This window comes from Physeter macrocephalus, chromosome 21 (genome assembly GCF_002837175.3).
Source record: "Physeter macrocephalus isolate SW-GA chromosome 21, ASM283717v5, whole genome shotgun sequence".
Classification (NCBI taxonomy): domain Eukaryota; kingdom Metazoa; phylum Chordata; class Mammalia; order Artiodactyla; family Physeteridae; genus Physeter; species Physeter macrocephalus.
The window spans coordinates 77,296,056-77,305,369 of NC_041234.1; positions in this window are offsets into that span (position 1 = coordinate 77,296,056).

A 9,314-nucleotide genomic window follows, 5' to 3' on the forward strand; every position below is an offset into this window, starting at 1 on the left:
ACTGATTTTGCCCATCACCCTCTGGCTGAGCTACAAAGGATAGAAGCTTTGTTCTAAAATTGAAAAACAATTTTTGAGAGGTAGTTGTTTTGTTTTGTTTTTGATTTTCCCGTCCTTTTTGCTTAGATTACTTCTTTCAGACAGCATCATGCAAAAGTGATGCAACTGTCTTAATCTTTTAGATGCTCTCTCTGATCATTTATGAAAAGTAACTTGTTTAGCCTCTCCAAACTTACAGTACTTCAGAAAGATTCAGTTTAGGTAACTGAAATACAGAAAGGCAAAGAAAGTTACAAAAAGTCACCGCTGTTTTTTTTATTTGCACAAAACACACAGTTTTTCACTAAAATGCACTATCTTTTATTACCAACCCAAACCTTCGTTAGAAAGATAAAGTGAAAATATAAATACTGCCACAAAAATAGAGCACTAAAAAAAATACTGAAAAAAATAACCAAATCACCAGCCCCTTCTCCCTCAAGTTTTGTTGGAGGTAAGTTTTTTCCTGAAGGGTGTAGGTTTTGTTTTTTTTTTAAACTAAACTCCTTATGATTTTGGTGGCACCACGGAAGCAGAATAAAGTCAGTAGTTTTTTGTACTTGTCAAGCATAGGTTACTTCTCACACCAGGAAAGCAAGGGAATGGTTTCTTATCGAAGCCTGAGGCTATCCACACCATTATTTTGCTCTTTCCTGTGGTGTAAAATGTTCTATTATTGTACTGAGGAGACAAAAATAGGTTACAGGAACACCAGGGATGTTCAGAATGATCACTTTGTTATTTATTCATCATGTGGATGCCACTGTTTTCTGGTGGTAGACTTGTTCAATTTTTTATAAATGATCTTTTGAGAAAATTGGGCAAAGGAGCAAACCTTTCCCTACACCCTCCACACAGCTCTCTTCCCTGACTCCCCGGTTTAAATCGTCTCTCACAGGAGTGACAAACTGATAAGAGTTTGCAACCAACTAGAGTTCTATCTAGCATTCAGATTCAGCTCAAACCCCAAAAAGATTTCTTTTAACATTAAGGTTTTTCATTTACTCAGAAGTAGTGGTAAACAAGTAATAATAGTCTATTCTCAGGAACTGCCAACTCATCGAGATCCCTGAACTAATATCACATTTTTTCCCATGGTGAATTCCAATTAAGTACCTATTCACAACCAAAGACTCAACTTAGAGAAGACAAAATAATACCCTAAAGAAATGGAGTAGCATGACCAGTAAATTGGATCAGAAGCATCCGAACAAACCACATCCAGTTGTTCCTCTTTTAGCTGAGTAAAGCACACCCATCATTTTACCTTTAGTTTTGTTGCAAGCTCTTGGTGGATACATTCCCTGTTCAAACCCAGCATCTGCTTCAGTCTTGGCCTCTGCTCTTATTTCCTATAAAACAGGTCCTACTGGAAGCTGCCTCTGTTCTTTTTCTTTTTTAGAACAAATCCAGTTTGTACAGGAGGAAGCCTTCCTCTCTTTTAAGTGTCTGTGTTGGGGTAGGGTTTAGTGCTGGTCTAAGTATGAGGAAGTAAGTAAGCCTCTCACTAGCCATCACCCCTCTGAGCATGGGGTGAAATGGCCTCTACTTCTAGATCATTGAGCTGGAGGACTGCTGGGATTTCCATGGCCTGGTTGCTCCCTCTTTGATTGCTTTCTCCCATTCCTTGTGATCCACTCCAGGCACACACATCCTGAAAATGTGGTAGTTCTTCCTTAGTCACCATTAGTCCATCCACCACTAATGTGAAAGGAGAGGCATCTGCTTTTATGTCTTCCTGAAGGTTGGTGTGTAATGGACACTCTGCTTTAGAGGATAGTTGCAGCTTCTTTGGGTACTTATTGTGAAAGGTCCTAATTTTTTTCTAACAATTTCAGCAGCCCACAGAGTCAATTTGACCACAAAAGATGCACAGTGAGGGCTGACCCTGCACCTCACTCAAGTGGTGGGGTTGGGGGTGGAAACGGAAGTGACATGAATATTACACACACACACACACACACACACACACACAAACACACACACACACACACACATACACACACTTCACATAGAGAAAGAAAGAGGAGGAGAAAAAAGAATAGAAACACACACAGAGCTCTTCATTTAAAATATAAAGTTCCAGTGTTATAATGTTCTCTTTATTAAACTACACATGCAAAGATTTTCACACGGCCACCTTTTGCAGCCTCGCAGCTCTTTATGGAGCAGTAGAATTCCAAAAGAGAATGCTTAGTCGTAAGAGTTCAGCCACTTTACAAACTGCGCTATGCCAAGGAATTAATGTAAATAGCACTTGCAGAATCGGTAAACTAAACCACCTTTGGCTCCTATATTTGCTCATGCTAAGATAAAACACTATTAGGGGGACTTCCCTGGTGGTGCAGAGGTTAAGAATCTGCCTGCCAATGAAGGGGACACAGGTTTGAGCCCTGGTCTGGGAAGATCCCACATGCCGTGGAGCAACTAAGCCCGTGCGCCACAACTACAGTACCTGCGAGCCACAACTACTGAGCTCGCGTGCCACAACTACTGAAGCCCGCGCGCCTAGAGCCCGTGCTCCACAACAAGGGAAGCCACCACAATGAGAAGCCCACGCACCGCAACAAAGAGTAGCCCCCACTCACTGCAACTAAAGAAAGCCCGCATGCAGCAACAAAGACCCAACACAGCCATAAATAAATACATTTATTTTTTTAAAAATTGGCTATTATTAAAAAAACAAAACAAAACACTATTAGGGATAACACCAGAGAAAAATCAGAAAATGGCACAGCCTGTCTATGACTGGGAAGGGTCCAGGAGAAGCTAGTTAGAAATAGTCAGTCATGGTTCAAATAACTATTAAGCCAAAATATCCAATAAGCTGTGTTTTGTATTTATTTCTCCTTTAAAGCATTACATAATTGTCCAGCAAGATTCTAGGCATTCCCTTTTCTCCCCAGGGGAATGGAAGGGAACTCATGCTTCTCCCAGTGCAGTCCATCCATCAGACATTTTACACACATTCTTTCATTTATTCCTCACGACAAACAGATGAGGAAAATGAGACTCATGGAGGTTATGGTTATGTGACTGGCCCAACCTTATCCATTTGTGACTCCACACCCTAGTTGTTTCTGTTGTACCTCATTGCCTCCAACGAAGTGTGATGCCATCCACCTCAGCACCCTGTTATTCCCCATGGCTATCAGCAAAGAGCACTGGGGACAGACCCCTCTCCATCTTCTAAGAACATTTGGCAAAGGAGGAAATGGTGGTTAAGTACAGGGGATAAGTAAGAGAGAATTCAGGATCCAGGGGCACTTTCCTCTGCAATATTCCTCTAGGCTAGAAAGGATGATATGTCCCTCTTAACTGACAACAGTACTTTTTCCCACATGAGGATTCTTCTCAGTTCTGCCAAGGTTTTCTTACATTTTCCTTTAAATCCTCTATAAGGAGATCTTGTTTAACTGGTCGATTTCTAGAGTTGCCAGCTGTTTTTTCCTTCAGGATTTTTCATTGTTAATGGGATGAAAGCACAGGGTTTAGGCGGAACACCAACTCTTTATTCTAGGGTTGTTATTGCTTACTGTGAATATAAAAGTTTGCTTGAATGTACTGCCTTTTATATTGTGAAATATTGCAAATAGGCAGAAAGTAAAGAGAATAACATTACACTCATGTGCTTACCACTTAGCTCTATAGAATCCTAACATTGTGCCATTTTGTTTCTGGTGTTTTGTTAGAAATGAAATACTATCCATACAGTCAAAACACCCTTGTGTACTCTTCCACAATCTCAGTTCCCTCCCTCCACAGAGGTTACCAATATCTGGAATTTGGCATTTATCATTCCTAGGCATGTTTTTCTATAATTACTACATATGTAAGTATCCAAAAAAGACATTTAGTATTGGTTTACATGTTTCACATTTTAATATAAGTGTTACATACTCTTCAGCAACTTACTTTTTTTCTCAATGTAATGTTTTATGATTTATTTATCTTGGCAGCTCTAGTTCATACATTTTAATTTATTTTGATATGTATCAGTATTCTATATGATGAATACATCACAATTTATTTATCCATTCTCCTACTGATGGATATTTAGGTAGTTTGTTTTCAATTATAAATAATGCTACCATGAACAATCTTGTACATGTGGTCATAGTTTTCCACTCTCAGAATGAATTCTCAGTTACTTAGACAACGTGGCAAACCCAGGTCCAGCTTATGTGTTGGACTATGCACTTCGTGTAATCCCTTGTTCCTTTTTTAGTCCCATCTTCCTGGGGCTTTACTATGAAATCTGGTAGACTTATCAATGGTCTCTCATTAGAGTAGAGTATAACTGATAGGCCTACTAAAAATCTCTTCTCAAGTCCAAGAAGCATCTCTCAGGTTTTGATTGAGATTTTGATTGAGAATTCCCCAGTCTTGGAACCAGAAGAGAAGTCGTCATTAAAATATCATACCCATAGCAACAAAGAGCCATAATTACTCTTGTTAAAGTTCCCAATAAGCTCTATTCAGGCCCTAATGAAAGCTAATTATTTCATGATAAGTTTCAGGGTCAGTGCTACAGGTGAGTAAATTTGTGGTGAAGACTTCCAGCAAAATCAGTTTTCTGGCTACTGGCTAACCAAGGAAATTCTCATCTACTGTAATCATTTCTAAGAGGTCTCGGTGCTCTGGTCTTCTTCAGTATTTCATGTTGTTAACATTTTACAATTTTCTTCTGTGGTTTTGGAAACTTCTGGGTCTGTCATCTCTTCTGCCCTGCACTAGAGACAATAGATTCTGTCCAAGTAATGATGAAAGGCGAGCCAGATAGCGAATCTGCAAGTTTACACTGAGCATCAGGTTGGTGGTAATACTTTCAGCATTGCTCCTCTGCTCTGAGGGTGACTGCTGGGTTGTCCGTCTTTCACTCTGGACTTGTGTGACCCTTTGGCCTTCTTTTTCAATTTAGTTTTTGTTTTCCCTGATTTAAACATTTTATTTTTTCCGTCAATATCACAATAACACATGTTCATTATAGAAAATGTTTTAAGTACAGGGATATTAAAAAGAAAACATCAATTATAAGCTCATTATCCAGAGACATTAATATTTAGGCATATTTCCTTCCATTCTTTTTCTCTGCATTTTTCTGACTATATTTGAGATCATATTGCACATACTATTTGTAGTTTGCTTATTTTTTCTTAACATTATCTGTCTAAGTATCCATCTATCTATCCATCCATCCATCCACCCAACACATATTGTCCTCAAAATATCTAAAGTTCTTGTTTAACGTTACTCCTGGTATTTTCCCATGATATTAGGATCTCTATATAAGCATCATTTACCAAGTCAAAAAGTTTGTACATTTTGCATTTTGAAATATATTGACAAAATAGTTTCCAGAAACACTGTAACCAATTTCCACTCCAAATAGAGTTTTGGAGAGCCTGCTTTTCCCACACTTTTGTCTCTTTTCTACTCCACTTCTAATCAGTTGTGGGGTTTTTTTTGTTTGTTTGTTTGTTTTTACTGTTTCTATTACAGACAGATATGTAAGGATGAGTTAATAGACTCTAGTTCATTTTCATTTCTGGGAGTCAAGGCAGTGAGTAGAGTTTCTCCTTGAAGTTCAGCTAACTGATGCTAACCCTAAGGCATGTGGCGATGGCTCTCCGAGAGGGAGGTGGAACGCCTGGGATCAAGGCTTTTGTGTTTCGAATGCTCTCCCAACACCCTCAGTCAGTGCACAGGAACCTCCAGAGAAACTGAAAGTCACACGTGGCCCATTTGTTTCAGGGTCCTCAGAGGAGTTCTCTCTCCCCCTCCCCTGATGGCTTCATTTGCATAACCCAGCAGCTTTGGAGTGAATTAGGTCAAGGTCTGTCTCTAGCTTCTTACTGAGCACTGCCTCACTGAAAATTCTAGCTCTCCCTTATTCCCAGGAGCTAGAAATTGGATATCGGCATGGCATCCATGGGCAAAAAGCAGCAGGCATCTGATGACTCTTTGGAGAACACCCAAACTGGTTTTCAAAAGCCATATCTTCCCCTTATACCTAAGTCACTTCCTGGTATGGGTCTAGTCCACTGAAAGGAAACTCTCTATAGGAAATTTGCTCGAATGGAAATAGTAAATCATACTGATGATAATTTTAAATTGCACCAAGACACTAGAAGTGGACGGAAAGTTGCACTAGTTCTCAACATGAGGCATTTACAAAATATTCTAAACAAATACATCACTAGCCATAAACCACAGGAATTTGGACTTTAATGCAAGCAGATAGTTTAAATATTCTGAATATAAAAGGGGTCAGAATAGACCAGATAGGGCTAACACTAAGGGATCCTGTTTCAGTAGAATGCCTTAGATTATTTAGGGTATTTGCATTTTGTGGCTTATTTGGTAGGTGACATTGTTTTATCAAATAACTGAGGCTCCAAGCAGCTGTAGCACCCTTGGTCAGGGGCTTGGCATGCAAAATGAGGGAAGCAGCAGAGCCGGCACACAACTAACAGCACAGAAGGTAACCCCTGAGCTGTATAGACCCCTGCCTCTGGGCTTTGCTGCTGCCCTGCCTCTGGAAACAAACAGCATAAGATAGAGACTTTGAGCTTGGAGAGCTGGGTGGCCAGGAAACTGGACAAGGATTCCATTTGGAGGTCCAGCACCTCACCCAAGGATGTCTTGGTCAGGCCCAGCAATCCCTTTTATTTTAAATGCCACACTATTTGTTCTAGGCAGGTCCTCTGGGGACCCTGGCAGGTCTCAGGCAGAATAAAAATAATAGCAAACAGTGAGATAGGAGCACTGACTATTGCTGGGCCCTATTTTAACTACTTTACATAGATTAACACACTTACTGCTCACAATAATACTATGGGGAAGGCACTAGGCAAGTAGGGGGAAAGGGAAAAGGGAAAACAGGAGGGGAAGAAAGGGGCAAGAATAATTCAATGCAATTCCACAATTATTTATTAAGCACTGACTGTTTCAGGGATGGTAATGAACAAAATAAAGGAGGGGATAAAGAAGAGGGGATACAGGTAGAGGAAGGAGAAGGAGGAAGAGGAGGAGAAGGAGGAGGAGGATGGAGAGGAGGAGAGGAGAACAAAGGAGAGAAGGAAATGATGAAGCCTAGAGAAAAGAGAGCCGTGCACATGGCAGGCAATGGTAATAGGAAAAAGCTTCCCCGCGACCTCAGGGGTTGGCCACACTGTCTGGGCTGAGGCTGAGGCTGCTTTTTTCTGGCCCAGCCTCTTACCCACTGTTACCACGAGGTTGGCGTACACAGTCCTCTCAACAAGCCAGCTCTGATCCCAGCAATGTTGGCTCGATGCAGCCTGAGGCTTTACACCCTGGTTTCGCCTTTCCTTAGCTTACAGAGCTCAAAAGCCTATTGTGGCATGTGAGCTTTGACCATTTTCTCAGACAATCTGCCTCTTAAAAATTCCTTCTGGGCTTCCCTGGTGGCGAAGTGGTTGAGAGTCCGCTGACCAATGCAGGGGACATGGGTTCGTGCCCCGGTCTGGAAAGATCCCACATGCCGCGGAGCGGCTGGGCCCGTGAGCCATGGCCGCTGAGCCTGCGCGTCCGGAGCCTGTGCTCCGCAACGGGAGAGGCCACAACAGTGAGAGGCCCGTGTACCGCAAAAAAAAAAAAAAAAAAAAAAAAATCCTTCTTCTAAGGGTGTCATTGACACACATATCCATTTTGGCTCTTCCGGCAATATTTGACCAAAGGGCTTATTTTTATCCTGGCTTATTTTGCCACAGGCAATAAATCTTACTTTTCTGCCAAATTGTGCAGAGGTGCCTCTTTCCAACATCTGCTACCTGTTCAGATGGTCACCTCATATCGCTTTTTTCTCTCCTTGTTCCCTGCACAACCTCCTCAGAAAGGACCCTTCCAGCCCCTTCTGATGATCTGAAGAGACTGTCAGGGCCTTGTGCTAATGACACTCCCACCCTCTGTCAGCCTCCTCCGCCAGCCGACTACATGGCACCAGCCACGCTTTCTGTCTGGCCTTCAACGGTCCCAAGGTCCCACGAAAGGTACTTGCTGCTGCTGCCCAGCCCTTGCCATGCCCCAGACCCACCTCAGTCCTGACTTTAATGCAGGTAGCTTCCCGGATGCATTGAGATGCCAGGACTTTGAAGGTGGGACTCGATCTCAGAAGACACTGGCCCTGGAGACATATTCTTACAGTCCAGAGAGGAAGGACAGTCTGAGCAAACCCCACCCTTTCACAGCCACTCAGTTCCCTTTTTTTGTTTCCTGACTTAAACCAATGTCTTTTTTTTCTTCTTCTCAGCAGCATGGTATCTGGTTCCCTGCTGCTGTCCCTATTCTACTCCCCGCCCCAGCTGTCCCCGCCCTTCATTTGCTTGGGACCTCTTGAGTCTGCTCTGAAAGAACCCTTCTCCACATTACTGGGGCCACTGAGACTCTAGACTGCGCTAGGTTGAGCAGACATGTCCTCAGGCCGACCTCCCCGAGGTAAAGGGCCAACATCGCTAAAGGACCATGGGGATGGTCAGCACAGAGAGTGGAGACTTACAGAAAAGAGGAGAAATGCAGACATGTGGAGACAAAACAAAGGGACTGGCGAGGATGGGCGTCTTTAGCTTCTCATATCCTCTAAGGCAGAGACTCAAGGCCACATGGTTAAACTTGCTAGTGAAGGATGGAGAGTGTTCATGAAGGGACCCCAAAGTACAGATTCTGACAGAGGTAGAGACAAGACTTCCCCCTGCTGAGTCATTTTCTAAGAAAGCATTTTTTTTCTACAGATAAAAATGTCCGAATGTAAGCCCACATACTGACTTGTGTCCTTCCCGTTTTCTGTGAATGTTGATTTTCTCCATTTTAGATTCGGCCTCAAGGATTAACTCTTAATTTACAACTTTCTCTTTAATCTTGTAAAACAATAAACCAGACTAGATGTGTTACTTGAAACCTGAATGTTTCATCAGCCACCTCCTAGCCTATGTTCTAGCAGTGATCTTACTGGCTGTAGACCAGGATATGGCCACAGAGCCCCTGGTGACTGATCTGCTTGCCCATCTTGACACATCAGCCACTGCCATATTTACTTGCCCCAGGTGCTGTATGTAGGAACAGATCATAAATCCCACTAGAAGTCCATCAGAATTTTAAGGGAACAGGATATATTTTTTAAAGTATTTTGTAGGATAGTAGACTAGTTAATCCTCACGTCCACACAAGATAAAGGGGCAGCAAGTGTTGTATGATCTCTCTATTTTATTGACAATTTATATCCTTTCACTAGTCACCTCTGAATAGCTGCTCCAGTG